We start from the raw sequence: 20,821 nt of genomic DNA on the forward strand, positions 1-20,821 counted from the left end.
TAGACATTAAACAGCCAACCGTCATCTTGTTACTTTCTTGCTGACAAATTTTGTAGCAGACAGAGACAGCATGAGCCTACATGACTCGTGAACCCAGGCAGAGAGAAAAGTTGCACGTTTGCATTACACCCAACTAATGACTCTGAAGATATGCCTACTTTTTATTTACACCAACAACCTTCAGCCAGCTTTTATTTACTAAAGATTAATTCTAGATCACATAAACTTGAAAAGCATTTGAGTTAGTTTCTTTTATATTTCTGAGATTTAGGAATACTTAATTTATAAGTAGTTAATTTCAAGCCAATTAAATTGAGCTTTTTACAAGTCAATTCTAGTAACATCATTTGGAGGTAGAAAAATATCACATCTCTATAACATGCATACATAGACACATAGACAGACACAAAGAAAGATCTCATAGCTTTCATTTAAAGAACTTTAGACATGTCTCAAAAGAATAATCGGATCCAAGCTGTATTTCTGGCAGATGGACTAAGGTGAAGTTTAGCTGTTCAGAGACGGCTGAAGTCTCTTACTGAAGGTTTTTATTTGCATCATTTTAGAGCTACTTTTGGAGTCATTTTGTCTATCATCAAAAGTCTAGGGTAGTTGATATTTAAACTTTTCCTTCTAGTTTTTATTGTTCCAGTTAACTTAGAAATAGCAAAAGGAGTTAAGCTTTTGAATCCTCAGAGGTCTGATTTTAAAGGGGCAGGTTTTTGCAGAGAGGAAGAGCGGAAGGTGGCATCTGGGGTGGAGCCTGAGACTGGAGTCTGGGAAGACAAGATGGTGCCTGAGACAGAGAAAGGGGGAAGGGAGCAGGAGGCTTAAGAAACCTTTTTGTTTTCCCTCAGCTTTTTAGTTGTTTTGGTGAATTTAGACAAGATGTCTAGTAGTGAGGCAATTTTAGAGCTTTGTGGGTATCCAGTGAAAATACACTTACCATTTGTTTTGCTTCATTTTAGAGCCATGGTCTTCCAATATGATTTTAAGAAAAGCTAGTTTGGGGAGATTGAAAGTTCTCCATGATGGCCATTGCAATTCTGAACTGCTTTTGGTCAGTTCATCCCACTTAGTTAAAAGTGCACATATAGAGGCCCACAGTTCTTAAACATAACCCGGCTGGCATCCCTGAAGGAGGATTTCCCTCAGAACATTTAGATGACTGGGATCCCATTTCCGAAATGTCCTCTGAAAACCCAAGAAAGTCTCTGGAGTCCTAGCCCTGAGCCCTGAAGGAATCTAAAGACAAAAGAGTTGCTGTATTCCCAACCCTGATTCCAAAAGGAACCTGAAAACCAAAGAAACCTCCAGGAAGTCAGCCAGCTTTGAGCAGTCCCACGAGTCCTTCTAGGAGGTGAAGTATCAAACCTGACTGTGATCTGGAGGACCCCACCCTTGGGCCCACAACACTGATGTTCATGCCAAATCCTAGACATGAATGATGCCAGCAGCTCTGTTCATCACTGCTCCAAGCTGGAAACCACACAATGTCCTTCAAAGAGCAAATGGCTAAACATAGGGTTGGGGGTTAGTTGAACAGTGGGTGGAAGTGGAGAGAGGTGTTGGGAGACACATACCAGAGGAGGACTGGGCAGGACCGGGCAATGGATTGTGTGTGATTTGGGGAGATACAGGATGAGGACACACTTCTGGAGTTTGGAAAGAGTGAGGTCACCAGGTGAACAGGGATACAGTCCACTCAGCGGGGAAGCCTGGGGCACGGCCCAGATGACGCTGAACAAACTTTTAGTGTCAGATCATTCTTGGAATGTAATGTTCAGGCAACATCCAAGCCAGAAGATCAACCAGGCAGTTGTATGTCTGATTCTGGGTGGAGATAAATCTGGGGTGCATAAGCACTAAGGTGGTAATGAATGCCTTCAGAATGGATTGGATCACCCAGAGGTTATTTAAAACAATGAAAGCATAGAGATAAAAGATTACGGCCCTGAGTTGAACATGGGAGCACTTCAATTATTAAAACCCAGGCAGATGAGGCTCTGCTGGCAAACATTCCTGCGGAGGAGCATCCAGAGAGGTAGAAAGAGAAGGAGAAGATTCTGGCATCAGGAGCAGAAACCAGAGTGTCCTCAGAAACAAGGAGGAGCCCATCCCCACTTCTTTGCCCCTGTCCGCCCCAGAGCCAGGCAGGTGCTGGTATCCCAGCCCCTCAGTCTCGCTGCTCCACCCTGACCTGGGGCCAACCAGGGTGGGTGGGACCCCAAGCCTCTAGGTCATTGGCCTCTTCCATATACCAGAGCCCCTGGAGATTCAGTGGGCTGTCCCAACCCTCCAAGACCTGGGGCTGGCAGTCCTGATCTCTGGGCCAGTGCAGTCCTGCTCTGCAGGAGACTCAGGCTGCTTTCCCAAGGGAAGGATATTCCTGTCACATGGCAGGGATGAGCCAAGGGGGCAGCATCCCTTTGCACCTGGACCCCATCTTACAAACTTTGAGTGCCCTCCACTCTGGAGAAACAAGATGACTGATGCTTCAGGCCCCACTGGCCTACTGATATCCACTGCTCTCATGGGAGGCATGAGCTCTCATTAGGTCCAGGGTTACCCAGCAGGCAGGGGAAAGACACACACAACACATACACTCACACACTCCCCAAGGGCCAGTTGGTCCTCCTGCTGGGGCCCAGCAGTGGTGGTAGTAAAAAAAATTTCAGGAGACCATCGCTGCCACTTCTTGGTCCCCTAAGCTGTCACCCCCAGCTGATTCAAGTTTGTTTGTTTGTTTGTTTGATGTTACCACAAATTGAGAGCTTGGAGCTTCCTAATCTGCCATTGCATTTTATTCTTTCTACTCCACTCCTTCTCCAGAGCACACAATCATAATTAAGAAAACAATATTATGCATATATTGCATTTGGCTTTCAAACTTGAACCAAGGTTAGTAAGAGAGGGAAATTGAGTTGTCTTTGTTAAGAGAATTTTATCTTTTTTTTGGTACTATCAAAATGTTCAAGTATAGTCTATAAAAACTTTAATATGTTCAAAATTGAGAAACATACATAAGTGGTTCCTCATTGCTGTCTCTGGTCCTATCCTCTCCCCCCACCTCCAGGCTGCAACTATTTACTGGGGGGCTTTGGGGAGAAAAGAAAAAGAAAAAAAAGAAGATTGGCAACAGATGTTAGCTCAGGTGCCAATCTTAAAAAAAAATATTGATTTAGTTGGTACTTTACAGATTACAAATGCTGTTATATATGTAAACTGTGAAATGAAGAGTTGGTCTTCTCACCACATCCTCACATGGTCTTTCCTCTGTACACTATAGCTTATAAAAACTTTAATATGTTCAAAATTGAGGGACATAAATAAGTGGTTCCTCATCGCTCTCTCTCGTCCTATCCTCTTCCCCCACCTCCAGGCTGCACAGCCTCCACTCCAGCTCTTGTGACACTGGACTCACCTGCTGAAACACCTACCTCCCCACTGGTCTAGGAGCTTCTGCCCTCACTCATCTCTATTGCCTGTGTTCACACATATGTAAGGCCACTGCAGCTACTAACATGGTAAGTGAGGGAATTATTTCTCCACTGAGCCACTGGATGAGAAGAAAAACTTTCCCATCTCTTCTGTGAAGACACAGCCTCAATGGAGACTAGAGCAAGTGAGTGTGAATGCTGGGAAGATTATTTCCACACCCATCCCTCACCTGCTGCACGCCTAACAGGGTGGTGAACATAATGGACACCAATATTTCCCAGGGTGTTTAGAGGATCCAGGCCCGAAGGAGAAACCCGACCACTTGGCAAAAGAGGGATAAATCCAGGAATGAGAGCAAGTCCCTTCTCACCTGTTGTGTCATTGTCAGGAGCTCAGCTGCCACCCGTCCTCCTCTGTGTCTCATCCAGGAACAGTTTGAAAACTAAGCAGATAAAGCTGATGAAAAAGAAGGAAGTCATGAGAATCCAGTCTTTAAAACAAAAGAGAGACCACATAGGTAGGGAGTATCGCTGGATACACCAGGCACGAACCCCTGAACATTCACCTGGGAGTGGCCCCTACCCAGCCCAACCCACAGGAATGCCCTGTGAGTGAAGACCAGCAGGGAGACCCTCTCCCCTCCCAGGGTCAAAAGTAAGAAGGCTTTGGTGACTTCGCACATAGGAAGATAGCAATATCCCCATTTTACAGATAACAAAATGAGCATCGGGGGTGTTATGGGCTGGACTGTGTCCCCCTAACTCACATGTTGAAGTGCCAAGCCCCACTGTGTCTGTATTTAGAGACAGAGTCTTTAAAGAGCTAATGAACATTAAATGAGGTCCTCTGGGTGGGGCCCTAACCATAAGACTGGTGTCCTTGTAAGAAGAGGAAGACACACAGAGGAAAGACCATGTGAGGACGTGGTGAGAAGGCAGCTGTCTGCAAGCCAAGGAGAGAGGTCTCTGGAGAAACCAACCCTGCTGACATCTTGATCAACTTTCAGCCTCCAGAATTGCGAGAAAATACATTTCTGTTATTTAAGCCCAGTTTGTAGCATTTGGTTAAGGCAGCCCTTGCCAAATAATAATAGTTTTAGACTTTAATTAGACCTCCTGTTCATAGTTGTTATTTAATTTTTAATTCCTAGGATTAAAACCATATCCTAGGAAACCCTCACAATTGTCACATGGGGATTCTTGTCTCCACAGCAGCACACCACTCTGGAATTTATGGGTTAATAATTCTTGGTTAGGTGCACCCGATTGCTTCTCCAACACCACCCCAGCCCTTTAGAGCCCCCACCCTCCCTGCTGTGCCCTGCCACCACTCTCTGGATGCACCTGCCTTCAGTCCCCTTGGCTCCTCCACATGTGGGATTCAGATAACATCAGAAATTCAGCCCTAGCTCTGCTTAACATGGCCTCGGACATGTGGCCAGGCTTCTGTGGTATCTCTCTCTTTTTTTTTTTTTTAGGATGATTAGCCCTGAGCTAACATCTGCTGCCAATCCTCCTCTTTTTGCTGAGGAAGACTGGCCCTGAGCTAACATCCATGACCACCTTCATCTAGTTAATATGTGGGACACCTCCCACAGCATGGCTTGCCAAGCAGTGCCCTGTCCACACCCGGGATCCAAACCAGCAAACCCTGGGCTGTCAAAGCAGAATGTGCGAACTTAACCTCTGCGCCACCGGGCCGGCCCCTGTAGTATCTTTTTAGTGGTGAGTGGAACAATCTAAGGACTCATGTCAGTGACTCTCATTACACAAGTCAGGCACTAACCCCTCTCACCCAGGGAAGAAGCAGGAGTACACACATCACAAGTCTAGTCGTGTCCCATAGTCCCCACAGGGTGGACAGGCGGAGCAAACAGAGAGTGCAGGAGTTTAATTTGGGGGAATTGAGTTGACTCCTGCAGATATCTTAGTGAAATGCTAGCTAGAGTTCCGTCTTAGTCATTAGCATTGGCAGAAACATTCTTCACCTCACAATTTACGTATATACATATATATTTGTAAACTGTAAAGTACCACCTAAATCAATATTTTTTTAAAAGATTGGCACTGGAGCTAACATCTGTTGCCAATCTTCTTCTTCTCCCCAAAGCCCCCCAGTATGTAGTTGTATGTTCTAGTGGTGGGTGCCTTTGCTTGTGCTATGTGGGACGCCACCTCAGCATGGCTTGATGAGCAGTGCCATCTCCGTGTCCAGGATCCAAACCGGTGAAATCCTGGGTCACTGAAGTGGAGCACACAAACTTAACCACCTGGCCACGGGGCTGGCCCTAAATCAATATTAATCATTAACTACTGCAAGGTCAAATACTGATAATGTGTCAGGAACAAGGATGGCTTAAAACACTTTGACCCTGGAGGTCCCAAAAAGAGAAAACATTTCTCGTAGCTTTAATTGAAACCCTGCGATGGGGATTTACATGTATTTGCTTCTTTAACCTCTACCATAACCCTGCTAGTTATAGACAAGTTATTCATTTTATAAATGACATGAGCTAGGTTCAGAAAGCTTGATTAAAATGACAAAATCATGAGGCTAGAAAATGACAGAGCCAGAACTTAAACTTAGCTCTGCCTGTCTCTGAATCTCAAATTCCTAAACCTGGTGGTCTTGAGGGGTGGCCCCCAGACTCTAGCTTTACCTGGATATGTCACCTCTCAGATCAGTGATCAGAGACACCTCTTCTTATCACAGTGCTTCCCAGTGCAGCCTATTTACACAGTCTTCCATGCCCAGGTTCTCCCACCGCAGGGGTCCTCAAGGGTGCTCAACCAACTTCCCCAAATCAACCGCAACTTTCCTCTGCTTTACATGTCAGTTTCACCACGCAAAAAAGTCTCAGGCCCCTCTGACCTTTCAGCATGGCTGATGACCAAGCCTCAAGCCCACAGGATAATACTATCTCCCCATCCCACAGCTGCATCTGTCATAGCCCCCACTGGGTTTTATAACTGACATTTATCACTTGACCCAGGTGGCTGGGACAGCTGGCCTCCTTTGGACAAAGCAGGCAAGCTGCAGGGTGCTCCTCTCCTACTGCCCCGCATGTATGCACTCACGGAGAGGGCCAGGGGAGGGCCAGTATCAGCTCACAGTCACAGATTTCTCACAAGGTTAGTGCCTTAGGGAACAGGAGAGCATGGCTTTCCTGACTCCAGAGTTGAGGGCAGTACCTGCTGATGGAAGGGCATGCCTGATGAGTTCCCTGTCTGTTCCCTAGGGTGTCTGCCTTGTGTGGTCACACTCCTTTGGCAAGCTGTTCTTGGCCTTGTGACTTGACGAAGTCTTTCCCTCTCTGGGTGTCAAAAGATTCATTTGTGATGAGAGGCAGTGTCTGTCAGAAGAACAAATGAGGCCTGGAATGAACCATCAGGCAGAGGGACAGCTTGACTGACTCTGCGGTCTGTTGCAGGCAAAGAGGGTGAGAAAACCACCACTGCCAAACAATGCAAATGGGCCCTTGGAAAAGTAGAAGGGGATGTGAGGCACAGCTGAGGGAAATGGGGACCACTGCCTTCACTGGCAAATGATCACTGGAAGAGTGTGCCCCACCCCATCAGAGCCCTGCTGACCCGATACTCAGCCATCGTGAGGGTCACTGCGAGGCCACAGGCACCAGTCACAAGGCGTGTGTAGTTGGAGTGATGGGCTTAAATAAAGGCAAGAGGGCTCCTAAAGGGGTGAGAGTCAGCAGGAACTTTGGGAAAGGTCAGGGACTTGGGGATGGTGTGAGTGGTCCATGACACTCTCCTCAGATTCCCAAGATGCCAGGTGTCTGGATTACAGCCACCTCCACACCCCACCAAAGCAGCCACTGCCACCCCCCCCACCCTTTCTCTCACCACTGCCAATAATATCTCAGCATAGGCCCAATAGAGCGGTGAAAGCTGGGTCCCCAGGTCACATCTGTGGCCTCTGAACCAGACCTGGTTTCATGGGGAAGGGGGGCATGAGGCAGGATGAAATCCACTGAGGCATGGGTGGTGAGGATCCCTGAGTCCCATTCCAGTGTATGGTCATGGCAACTGACAATCTCTGGACCACAAGACAGTCCTTCCAAGACCAGGCCAGAGGCAGCCCGTTCCCTGGTCCCAAAACCTGGGGTACCCAGCTCCTCCCAGGGCAACACAGGAAATGATGGAAGGCCTGTCTCACCACTCACATCCTTCTCCCCACCACTGCCGAGACAATCAACCTCCCTCAGGAGGAAGGACATGGTCGGCAAGGACCCGGATGAAGCTGGTGCTACCTCCCATGTCAGGCACATGACATGCACAGGAGCTTCCTCCCAAAACAGGGGCAATGACACCTCCCAGAAAACCTTCAGGACTCAGGGCCCTTTTCTCTGTCCTTGCCCCACTGACAGAGTCTTGGCCCAAATGAGTGGGACAGTCAGCCTCCTTTGGGTATATCAGGCAAGCCCTAGGGTGGTCTCCCTCCGCCCCTCCTCGGTAGACTCAGGGAGTGGGCCAGGAGAGGGCTTCTCTCAGCCCTTCTTGTCAGGTATCTCCCAAGGGGAGCACCCTAGGCAGCAGCAACGCAGGCTTTCCTCAGTCCAGAGTGGAGGGTGGGAACCGCTGATAGGAGAGCATGCCTGTGGGTTTCCCCTTCGTTCCCTGGGTGGCATGCCTGTGCTGCCACACTCCTTTGGCAAGCCTTTCTCAGCCTTCTGACTTGACACAGCCTTTCCAACTCCTGGGGAAGAAAGGTTCATTCGTGATGAGAGGCTGTGTTTTTTCCAGCAATAAGTGAGGATGGGGATGAACCAGCTGGCACAGGGAGAGTCTTGCTGCCCTTCTGGGTCAGATGTGAGCAAACAGGGCTGGAAAATCTCTTCCAAGGAGGCAGCAGTGACCTGAGCGGAACGGGGGAAGGGGATGTGAAACACAGCTGAAGGAAAGCAGGCAAGCCAGAGTGCGCCTCCCCCTGTGCCCTGTGGCTGTGCACTCAGGGAAAGAGCCAGGAGAAGGTGTCTCTCCACCCTTATTCTAGGATTTCTGGCAAGGGTAGTGCCCCAGGCAGCAGGACATCAGGCTTGTCTGACTCCTGGAGCTGAGGGTGAGTCCTGCTGAGGGAAGAGCTTGCATGGAGGGCTCCTGGTTTGCTCCCTAGGTGGCCTGTCTGCCTTGCACACTACTGAGCAAGGCATTCTGGGACTTCTGAATAGACAGGGCCTTTCCTCCTCCTGGAGTCAAAGGGTTCATTTGTGATGTGGGGCTGTGATTTTTCTACCAGTCACTGAGGCCTGGAATGAGCCAGCTGGCAGAGAGACAGCCTGGGTGTCCTCCCCTAGTCGTTGTTGGAAAACAGGGTCAGAAGGCCTCCCCCGTGAGAAGGCCAGCAGCCACCTGAGCCGAAGGTCAGAAGGGGAGGTGAGAAACAGGAGAAGGAAAGGTGGACCCTAGTTCACCTTTGAACATTTCTACCCCAGGAGGAGGGAAGACTGTGCCTAGTCTGTCAGAAGGCCTGGAGCTCCTTGCAAAGAAGAGCGGCACAGCAGACTGGCCACCTACGTAACGGATGGGGCATCCCCCCAGGTAAGTGCTTGCACTGGGAGGACCCACCCACATGCCACTCTGGGGCAGAGGGAGAGGAGAACCCTATAACTTGCCGACTTTCCCAAAGAGGGCCAGCCAACGCAGCCCCTTGAGCCAAGACGGTGTCCATGGGACTGCTAGGAAGGAAAGAGCCCTGGGTCCAGAAAGTTTTCGGTGAAGGGTCATCAGCTCTATCAGAGGTAGAAGCTGCTGGAATTCTGGTGTGCCCGACCTGGGAGCTGCTGCCCGCCGCACCCGGGTCCTTAGTGCCCTGCCTGGGCTCCCCAGGGAGGATGCCAGACTTAGTCTTGGCCTTGGCCTGAGGGATGCCTGCGGTGATGGGGGCGTTCCACAGTTGCCTGGGCTTCCCTGGGAGAGTCAGAGATCCCTGGGTGGTGGCCTTATGGAACGGGCCACCTCTGGCCAAGTCTAGGGGAGGGAGCCGCCTCAGGGTCGAGATGGGTGGTGGCCAGCATCATCCTCACCAGGAGCAGCCCTAGGGGATCTTTCGCAGGGATTGTGTCACGCCCCGCCTTCCCCGTCGGATGCTATCCTCCTGCACCCAGATCCAGGTTGGAGGCCACGGATGACGCCTGGAAACTGCCTTTCAGCACCCTGTCTGGCCTTCCCTGCGCCTTGTAGGGCAGCGGTGGGAGAAAAACCTGTAGGGACGGCTGGACGTTGGCTTCGTGGGCTGCCACGTGGGCATCCAGAATCTTGGGGACCTGAGGAGAGGAGGGCAGGTGCACCCATGGCCTCTCTACCTCCCCGACCTGACCTAGGGTTCTGACTGACTCTCACGACTGTGGGAGCCCTGCTCCCTGGCCTGAGGACCATTCCTCCCACTGTGCATGCACGGGTGGGAGGGAGAGGTGGGGGGAGGAATCCGGCCTCTGGCCTCACTGGGAGCCCCGCACTGGGTGGGGGGGATCTGGCGGGGTGGGGGCGCCCTCTGGCGGAGGCCCCGTGCAGCTGCCAGGGAGCTGGGGTTCCCACTTCCTTCAGGGCTTCTCATGACCCTTTCCCCTCTCTGCTCAGGTAGCTGCTTTCCTCCTTGGAAGAGGTTTTCTGGCCCTGTTTGCTCCCAACTGACCCAGAAGGGCAGCAAGACTCCCTGTGCCAGCTGGTTCATCCCCATCCTCACTTATTGCTGGAAAAAACACAGCCTCTCATCACGAATGAACCTTTCTTCCCCAGGAGTTGGAAAGGCTGTGTCAAGTCAGAAGGCTGAGAAAGGCTTGCCAAAGGAGTGTGGCAGCACAGGCATGCCACCCAGGGAACGAAGGGGAAACCCACAGGCATGCTCTCCTATCAGCGGTTCCCATCCTCCACTCTGGACTGAGGAAAGCCCTCATTCCTTCCGCCTAGGGTGCTCCCCTTGGGAGATACCTGACAAGAAGGGCTGAGAGAAGCCCTCTCCTGGCCCACTCCCTGAGTCTACCGAGGAGGGGCGGAGGGAGACCACCCTAGGGCTTGCCTGATATACCCAAAGGAGGCTGACTGTCCCACTCATTTGGGCCAAGACTCTGTCAGTGGGGCAAGGACAGAGAAAAGGGCCCTGAGTCCTGAAGGTTTTCTGGGAGGTGTCACTGGCCCTGCTGGGGGAGGGAGCCCCTGGGTGTGTCATATGCCCGACATGGGAGGTAGTGCCTGCTTCATCTGGGTCCTTGCTAGCCATGCCCTGCGTCCCAAGGGAGGTTGATTGTCTCGGCAGTGGTGGGGAGAGGGATCTTCGTACCTCACAGAGACCTCCCCTAATCTAAGAGATGCCCTCTGAACTCAGAGAGACCTCTCCTGACCTCACAGAGCCCTCGCCTGACCTCAGAGACACCCCATCTGACCTCACCTGGATCTCCCCTGACCTCACAAAGAAACCCTCTCACCTCACAGAGACCTACCAAGACCTCACAGAGACCCCTTTCTGTCCTCAAAGGGCCCTCCTATGACCTCAAAGAGACATACTCTGATGTCACATCCTCCGCTGAACTCATAGAGACCCCCTCTGACCTCACAGAGACATCCCCCTGACCTCACAGAGATGTCCAACATCACAGACACCCCATCTGATCTCATAGAGATGTCAAGTGACCTCAGAGACCACCTCTGACTACAGTGACCCCTTCTCTGACCTCAAAGAGAACCCTGGTGATGACACAGAAACATCCCCTGACATCATAGATTCCTCCCCTGAACTCAAAGACCTCCCTGACCCCAGAGACATCCCTGATCTCATAGAGACCTCCTGTGACCACACAGAGAACTCCTCTGAAATCACAAAGACTTCCTCTGACATCAAAGAGACGTTAGCTGACCTCAGAGACCTACTGTGACCTCACAGGGACCTCCCCTGACTTCACAGAGACCCCATTTGGCCTCACAGAGACCTCCTCTGTTCTCAAAGAGATGCCATCTGACCTCACAAACTCATCCTCTGGTTTCATAAAGACACACCCTGACCTCAAAGAGACCCCACAGAGACTTCCTCTGACATCACAGGGACCACCTTTGACATCACAAAGTCCTTCCTGACCTCACAGTGACCCCCTCTAACCAAACAGAGACCCCCCTGACCTCACAGAGACCTCCTTGATCTCACAGAGGTCTGCTCTGACCACACAGAGACCTCCCCTGACCTCACAGAGAGCCCTCTGACTTCACTGAGGCCTCCTCTGACCTTGCAGATAGCCCCTCTGACCATACACATACCTCCCTTGCCCTGATGATGACCCGCTCTGACACACGGAGACATCCCCTGATCTCACAGAGACCTCCATGACCTTGCTGAGACCCCATCTCACATCAAGAGACGTCCCTAACCTCACAGAGACCAACTGTGCCCTCACAAAGACCTCCCATGACCTCACTGAGAAACCCTTTGACCTCACAGAGACCTCCCCACACCTCATAGAGACTCCCTCAGATGACACAGAGACCTCACATCACCTCACAGTGATGTCCTCTGGGCTAGCAGAGACCTCCTGCGAACTCAGATAGACCACTTTGACCTCAGAGAGAACTCCCCTGACCTAAAAGAGAACTCCCTGACCTAAAAGACCTCCCCTGACTGCACAGATACCTCCCCTGAGCTCACAGAGACCTCCCTGACCTCAGAGACCTCAGTGGCATCAGAGACCTCCACTGAACTCAGAGACATCAAGTGAGCACGAAGAGACCTCTCTGATCTCAAAGACACCTCCCTGACATCAAAGAGACCTGTGTGATGTCACAGAGACATCCAGTGATGTCACAGAGACCACTCTGACCTCACAGAGACCTCATGTGACCTCACAGAGACCTCCAGTGACCTCAAAGAGACCATCTTTATCCTCAAAGAGACCTCTCCAACCTCACAGAGACATTCTCTGAACACACAGAGACCTCCCTGCCCTCTGAGACATTCTCTGATCTCACAGAAACCTCCCCTGACCTGGAATAGACCTCCCCTGTCTCACAGAGACCTTGCCTGACATCACAGATACCTCCCTGTCTTTGAGGACCGCTCCTGACCTCAGAAAGACACCCTCTGATCTCACAGAGACCTTCCCTGACCTATAGAGACCCACTTTTATCTCATAGAGATCTCCCCTGAACTCACAGAGGCCTGCCTGAACTCACAGAGATCTCCTTGATCTCAGAGACCTCCCATGACCTCACAGATACCCACTCTGACCTCACAGAGAGCTGATCTTGCCACACAGAACTTGGTCTGACTTCACAGAGACCTCCCCTGACATCACAACATGCTCTCTGACCTCACTGTGACAAGATCTAATCTCACAGAGACCTCTGATCTCACAGAGACCTCCTTGAAATCACAGAGGTCTCTCCTGACCTCACAGAGACCTCTCTGCCATCTGAGAAACACCCAGATCTCACAGAAATCTCCCCAGACATCAGATAGGCCTCCCTTCTCTCACAGAGACCTCGCCTACCATCAGAGACACATCTCTGTCCTCACAGACCTACCCTGACCTGAGAGACAGCCCCTCTGACCTCACAGAGATATCCCTTACTTCACAGAGACATCCTTGACTTCACAGAGACCTCTCCTACCTCACAGAGACTTTACTTGACTTCATAGACACACCATCTGGCCACAAAGAGACCTCCCCCTAACTCACAGAAAGCCCCTCTGACCTCATTGAGACCTCCCCTGGCCTCACAGATACACACTCTGATGTCACAGAGACCTCCCCTGCCCTCACAAAGACAACTTATGAAACACAGAGACCTCCCAAGACCTCACCGAGAACTCCCATGACCCCACAGAAACCACCTCTGACCCCACAGAGTACTCCCTGACCTCACAGAAGCCACAGCTGACATCAAGAGACCTCTCTGACCTCAGAGAGACAACCCTGACCTCAGAGAGACAACCCTGACCTCAGAGAGACATCCCCTTACATCACAGAGACCTACCCTGATCTCACAGAAACCTCCCCTTATATCATAGATATCTCCTCTGACCTCACAGAGAATTCCTCTGACAACACACAGACCTCTGCTGACCTCAGAGACCTCACATCCCCTCGCAGAAGCCTCCTTTGAACTCAGAGAACTCCCTTGATTTCAGAGATCTCCCTGACCTGACAGAGACCTCCCATGAAGACACAGAGAACTGTGGGGGACTGGAATTGGCCATCCCAAGATACGTCTCTTTAGCATGAGGATTATTTTGGGCTGGTTAATTTTAAAAACTGCAGACATGGGGGCTGGCCCGATGGCCAAGTGGTGAGTTTGCGCGCTCCTCTTCAGTGGCCCAGGGTTTTGCTAGTTTGAGTCCTGGGTGTGAACATGGCACCGCTCATCAAGCCATGCTGAGGCAGCATCCCACATGCCACAACTGGAAGGACCAACAACTAAGAATACACAGCTGTGTAGAGGGGTGCTTTGGGGAGAAAAAGGAAAAATAAAAAAAAATTTAAAAGTCTTTCAAAAAACTGCAGACATGAGAGAAACTCTGAAAAGTAGAATTTACTTACCCTCTGTTAAGAGATATTTACATTTGTAAAGGAAATCTCCATCTGTAAAGATATCTCCCTTTCTGTACCAGGAAGAAGGGGGATGACCTTATCTCTAGAAACTCTTATCAATGCAGAAGGCAAGGACTTATATCTGTATATAACCTTACTCTTGTGTACTGTGCTTTTCTGATAATCTCCCGTAACTGACTCCCTCCACCCCCAACATCCTCCTTTGTCTTTAGCTGAAGATGGTATTTAAGGTGATGGCTTCAGCCATTTTGGGGAGTTACTCAGTTTTTCCAGGTCTCTCCCATGTATACATGTTATAAAGCTTTAATTTTCTCCTGCTATTCTGTCTCATGTGAATTTAATTCATTGTACAGCCAGAAGGACCCAGAGTGGATGGAGGAAATGTCTTCCTCCCCTGCAGAACTCTGACCTCACAGAGATGACCCTGAACTCAGAGACCTGCATGGCCACCCAGAGACCTCCCCTGACATGAAAGACCACCCATGATCAAACAGACACAACATCTGTCCTCACAGAGACTCCCTCTGACCTCACAGAGGCCTCCCCTGACCTAACAGAGAACTTCCCTGGCCACATGGCTCTCCCATGTGATCAGAGGCAACCCCTCTGACCTCACAGAGACCAAATCTGACCTCATAGAGACCTGCCCTGACCTCACAGAGACACCCACTTACCTCACAGAGACCCACCCCTGAACTCATGGGGAGTGCCCTTGACCTCACAGATACCTCCCCTGACCTCACATATACCCCCTCTGACCTCACAGAGTCCTCCCTTGAATTCACAGTGACCCTGTCAGAACTGACAGGGACCTGCCCTTATCACTGACTAGTTGTCCTGAGGAACTCAAGAGTGGGTTTACAAGAATTTAACTTTTTCCAAATTTTTTCCTTTTGTTATGTTAAGAAGATGCCATCACCAACCTCCTGGTGCCAGACCAGACCTTCCCACAAGAGCTACATGTATGACCTTTGCCTTATTTTTAATGCTAAGTTCTCTCCAGGAGGAGCGTAGGCCTTGTTACCATCACCTGCAGTGTGTGTGGAAGCATGCTTTCTATCTGAGTCTGTGCAAGAGGATACTCACCTCTCCCTTTTGAATATTCATTCCCCATCTGAAATAAATGTCCCTCCTTCCCTTTGTCTGGGGACACCATGACTCTGGAAATGATTCCTCATGGTCTCCTATTTGCTGCAAATATAGCTTACTTTGTGAGACAACTACTTCTGGTAGAGAGTCTGATGTAACTCACCAGGATGGAACGCGTTTTGCTTTCAGTAACAAATTGGCACCCAATATCGGGTTTGCCTCTTTGTGGTGCTCATGTTGCCAGCTTGATGTCTCCGCCCCCTCGGGAGACCCAGCAGCAGCTGCACTGAGCGCTTTGCTCTGTGGATCTTTCAATGGAGGTGAGTGGCGCCAACCGCACAGCATGGCTATAAGATTTATTTCTTTAAGTTGCCTCATAAAGTCTTCCTGTTAATGTCTGGCTTCAGGGTTTGAGTCCCATCTGGGGGTAGCCTGGCTCAGGGGAGTGAGAGTCCCCTCTGAATGGAAGGATTGCATGACCCAGCTACTCAGGATGGGACGATTCTTGGCTCTGGTGAAACAGGAGCAATCCCTGTTGACTAGTCTAGGGTTCCGGATCCCTCTGGAGAATGAATCTCCTCTGGAATGATGAGGTGGGGCTTTTAGGCTCCCCCCCGAAGTCACTGAGTCTGTCTTTGTGTTATGTCTGTGATCGGAGAGGGGTCCCCTTAGATGCGGTCAAACCCCCTCTGGAGTTGGTGAGTCTGTTTTTTTGTCATTTGTTTTTGTTGAGGATGCTCGACATCAATCTTGTTTGTCCACAGTCTGGCTTTTCTGGACTCCTAGGTCTCTTTCCTTGCCCTCCCTATCACTGACCCCTGGGTGAAACCCAGTGTTCACCCAGTATTATTTTCCCTTTTCCGGCACTTGGTTCTGGCATGTCCGGCAGGTAGTTTCTGCGAATCAGGCACCTGGTTCTGGCGTATCCAACAGGTGGTTCTGGCGTGTCTGGCAGGTGGTTCCAGCATGCCTTGCAGGTGGTCCAGTCGTGTCTGGACCCTGGTTTTGGCGTGTGCGACACATGTTTCTGGAGTATCCGTCCGGTGATTCCAGTGCATCCAGCAGGTGGTTCTCGCAAATCTGGCAGGTGGTTCCGGCGTGTCCAGCAGTTGGTTCTGGCGTGTCGGGCACCTGGTTCCAGTGTGTCTGGCAGGTGGTTCCGGACCATCCGGCAGCAGGTTGTACTGTGTCCCCTACCTGATTCCCACGTGTGTGGGGGGTGGTTCCGGTGTGTCTTAATGGTGGTTCCAGTGTGTCCGGTGGGTGATTCCAGCATGAGTCCTGGGTGGTTCTGGTGTATAAGGAGCTTGGTTCTGTCATATCCAGCAGGGAATCTTGGCTTGTCCGGCAGGTGGTTCCAGAGAGTCAAGCAGTTGGTTCCAGACTGTCGGGCAGGTGGTTCAGGTGTGTCCAGCAGGTAGTTCAGGCCTGTCTGGAAGGTGGTTCCGGCGTGTCTGACACCTGGTTCTGGCATATCTGACAGGTGGTTCCGCCGTACCCGGCGTGTGGTTCCGAAGTGTCTGCCAAGTGGTTCAGGCATATCCGGCAGGTGGTTCAATCTTGCCTGACACGTGGTTCAGTTTTGTCTGGCAGGTTGTTCTGGCATATCCGGTGGGTGCTACTGGCTTATCATTCAGATGGTTCCGGCGTGTCAGGCAGGGGGTTCCTGTGTGTCTGGCATGAGCTTCTGGGATGTCTGGAAGGTGGTTCTGACCTGTCCATTGGGTGCTTCCAGTGAGTCTGGCAGTTGGTTCCCGCACGTCTGGCGGGTGATTCCAGCATGTCTGGCAGGTGGCTACGGCATGTCTGGGACCTGATTTCATCGAGTCTAGTTGGTGGTTTCAGCATCTCCAGGTGATGGTTCTGGCATGTCCGGCATGTTGTTCTGAAGTTGGTTCTGGCGTATCCAGGACCCGGTTCCAGCATATCCACCAGGTGATTTCGGCGTGTCTCGCACATTGCTCCAGCGTGGCAGGCGATTGGTTCTAGCTTGTCCAGCTGGTCGTTCTGGCGTGTCCACCAGAGGGTTCCAGTGTGTCCTGAAGGTGGTTAAGGAGTGTCAGGCAGGTGGTTCAGTCACGTCCAGCAGGTGGTTCAGGCTTCTCCAACAGGTGTTTCAGTCATGTCCAGCACCTGGTTCAGGTGTGAGACACCTGTTTATGGTGTATCAGGCATGTGGCTCCATAGTGTCTGGCAGGTCTTCAGTCATGTCCGGCACCAGGTTTCGGCGTGTGCCACAACTGTTTCTGGCATATCCAGCAGGTGCTTCCAACGTGTCCGGCAGGTGGTTCACAAAAGTCTGGCAGGTGGTTCGGGCGTGTCCAGCAGGTGGTACTGGCGTGTTGGACATCTGGTTTTAGTGTGCCTGGCATGGTGCTTCAGAATGTCAGACTACCCGCCGGACATGCTGGAACCACATTCTGGCCATGCCTGAACCACCTGCTGGACACCCTGAACCACCTGCCAGATACGCGTGAACCACTTGATGGAAACTCCAGAACCACATGCTGGGCACGCCGGAACCACTTGTCAAGTACACCAGAATCAGGTGCCGGACAAGCTGCAACCACCTGCTTGACTTGCCGGAACCACTGCTGGACATGCCAAAATCACCTGCCAGAAACGCTGGAAACAGGCAGCTTATATGCTGGAAAAACCCGCCAGACATGCATGAACCACCGGCCGGACACACTGGAACCACCACTCAGACACACCAGAACCACCTGCCAGACATGCCAGAACCAACTGCCGGACATGCCGGAAGCACCCACCAGACACGCCGGAACCACCTTCTGAACGTACCAGAACCACATGCCAGTCACACAGGAACCACCTGCCAGACACACCGGAACCATCTGAGGGAAGTGGCGGAGTCACCCACTGGACATGACAGAGCCACCTTCTGGACATGCCGGAACCACCTCACTGACACGCCGGAACCACCTGCCAGACACTTCGGAACCACCTGTTGGATATGCCGCAACCAGGTACCAGATACTCTGAAACCACCTGCCGTATACGCCAGAGTCAGGTGCCAGACATGCCACAAACACGTGCCACAGAGGCCGGAACCACCAGCGTAACACGTCGGAACAACCTGCTGGACACGCCAAAATCACCTGCCGGATACACCAGAACCAGGTCCTGGGTACGCCAGAAGCAATTTCTGGAAAAGGCGGGAACAACCTGCTGGACACACCGGAATCACCACTGGACATGCGGGAACCAATGGCCAGACATGCTGGAACCAACACCTGGACACTCTGAAAGTACCAACCGCACACGACGGAATCAGGTCCTAGACACATGGTAGCCACCTGACGGACACGCTGGAACCACATTCAGAGCATACCGGAACCACATGCCAGACATGCAGGAACCACCTGCCAGAAACCATGGAACCCACTGTCAGATACGCCGGAACCAGGCACCCAGTACGCTGAAGCCACCTGCCGAATATGCCAGAACCATGTGCCAGCCATGCTGGAACCATGTGATGGATACACCAGAAACAGGTACAGCAGAGGCCAGAACCGGGTGCCTGAAACGCCAGAACCACCTGCTTGACACACCTGAACCACCTGTCAGTCTTGTGAGAACCACTTGCCGGATACACCAGATGCAGGTGTCGCACATGCCAAAAACCAGGTTCCAGACACATCTGAACCACCTGCCAGTCTTGTGAGTACCACCTGCCAGATACACCAGACACAGGTGTCACACATGCCAAAACCAGGTGCTGACATGACGGAACCACCTGCAAAACATGCCAGAACCAGGTGCTGGACATGCTGGAACCACCTGCCGGACACGTCGAAATCCCCTGCCGGATACACCAGAACCACATGTCACATGTGCTGGAATCGCCTACCAGACATGCCGGGACCACCTGTTGGATACGCCGGAACCAGGTGCCTGATTCACTGAAACTACCTGCCGGACGCGCCAGAATCAGCTGTCGGACAGGCATGGAAAACACACAGGATATGTCGAAATCACCTGCATGATATCCCATAACAATGTGCCAGAAAATAAAGTACCTAGGATGTGTGAAATCCTATTGAGGCATATTCATATAATGCATTTATTATCATCTTTCTCGCTTTTTCTGTTTTATTGTTATTATCATTTTTTTTTGAGGAAGATTAGCCCTGACTAACATCTACCACCAATCCTCCTCTTTTTGCTGAGGAAGACTGGCCCTGAGCTAACATCCATGCCCATCTTCCTCTACTTTATATGTGGGACTCCTGCCACAAAATGGCTTGATGAGTGGTGCATAGGTCTGCACCCAGGATCTGAACTGGCAAACTCCAGGCCACTGAAGGAGAACATGCAAACCTAACCACTGTGCCACCAGGCTGGCGCCAAGCTTTCTGTTTTTTTAAAGCAATTTCAATTCTTGCATTTGTTTCACCAGCAGTGGTATCATCATCTTGGACAGTTTCCTCCAGAGTCACAGTATCTAAAATTTGGAGCATTTCTGTTGCTTGTTTGGATAAGTGATGTCAGAATGTCTAGTAAATCTTCCCTAGGAGAACTGTCTAAAAGACATCTCAATTTAGCAACTGCAGGGACATGTATATTCAACATTTCAATCAATAGTAGTTCATTTTTGTAGAACTCTTCTGATAATACTCCTAGTTTCTCTTTAGTTTTACAGGTGTTGAAAAATTCCTCAAGGTAGCCCACCAGTTCCGCTTTAACGACAGGATATGACTTCTCTTTTAAATCTGTACCATCTGCAAACAGCACAGGCGTGTGGTCAACAAAAGTGAGTGGCAATTGGGCTGGGTACTGCCCACAATCTGAACCATCAGTGCAGCTGCCCCAATCCTGTGCAGTGGAGGCAGATCCTGAGTATTGCTGGCCAGGTAGGTCATGCTGGGGATGAGACTTAGGATTGTGCTCTGCAGCCCTCGAGCAGGCAGCTCCACACCAGCTGCCAGTTGCAAGTCCAGTCCACACTGGGTGCACATGGGGGAGCTTGGAAGCAGGCAGCCATCTGGGTGAGCAGCAGCAGGAAGTGGCTGAAGAAAAATTATGGGAAGAGGAGGGGAAAAATGTATAATAAATAAAGCTTGCCTTGTTATGCAGATAAATCTCTCAGTTAAAAAAATTCTCTAGGGGCTGGCCTGGTGGCACACGGGTTAAATTCACACATTCTGCTTTGATGGCCTGGGGTTCACCAGTTCAGATCCCAGGTGCGGACCTACACAACACTTATTGAGCCATGTTGTGGCAGGCATCCCACGTATAAAGTAGAGGAGGATGGGCACGGATGTTAGCTCAGGGCCAATCTTTTTAAGCAAAAAGAGGAGGGTTGGTGGGGAATGTTAGCTCAGGGCTAATCTTCCTCAAAAAAAATTCTCTAAGAGTCATTCTCTTTCTGGTGCAGATGCTTTCACTAATGGAAATTTCCTTTATAAACATAAATTTCCTTTCCAAAGAGGAAGTCTATCCTTCATTTAAAGCAGTCAAGGTGGAGATCAAGAGTTTTTCCTGCATCTGCGGGCTCTCGATTGCTTTTGGCTCCAAATAATTTGTATGTCAAAGTACCATACTTTGGGCATCTTCAGCATTCCTTCAAGAAGAAACAACTTGTTCTTGGAAGTCTCTGTCTCCTCCCCAACCCAGATGCACTCAAGCTGTTAGGGGCCAACAGCAAATAAGGTTCTGCCACAAGATGCTTTGGGGAAGCCTCTTCACCCTCAAAGGCCTGAGACACACGAGAGGGATAGA

The 20,821-nt window shown here is 50.8% G+C and overlaps 1 long non-coding RNA gene across 2 annotated transcripts; it reads left to right on the top strand.

Annotated features, from left to right (window-relative positions):
• The first annotated feature begins 8,763 nt into the window (after nucleotides 1-8,763).
• LOC139044970 (uncharacterized) lies at nucleotides 8,764-10,168 on the top strand. Of its 2 annotated transcripts, none has more exons than XR_011502458.1 (3): nucleotides 8,764-8,996; nucleotides 9,511-9,739; nucleotides 10,035-10,168. It is a non-coding gene; the product is annotated as an uncharacterized lncRNA (long non-coding RNA). The 2 variants fall into 2 exon arrangements; XR_011502459.1 differs by having other exon boundaries at nucleotides 10,039-10,160.
• The last annotated feature ends 10,653 nt before the right edge of the window (nucleotides 10,169-20,821 follow it).

Source organism: Equus asinus, chromosome 3 (genome assembly GCF_041296235.1).
Source record: "Equus asinus isolate D_3611 breed Donkey chromosome 3, EquAss-T2T_v2, whole genome shotgun sequence".
In the NCBI taxonomy this organism is placed as follows: Eukaryota; Metazoa; Chordata; class Mammalia; order Perissodactyla; family Equidae; genus Equus; species Equus asinus.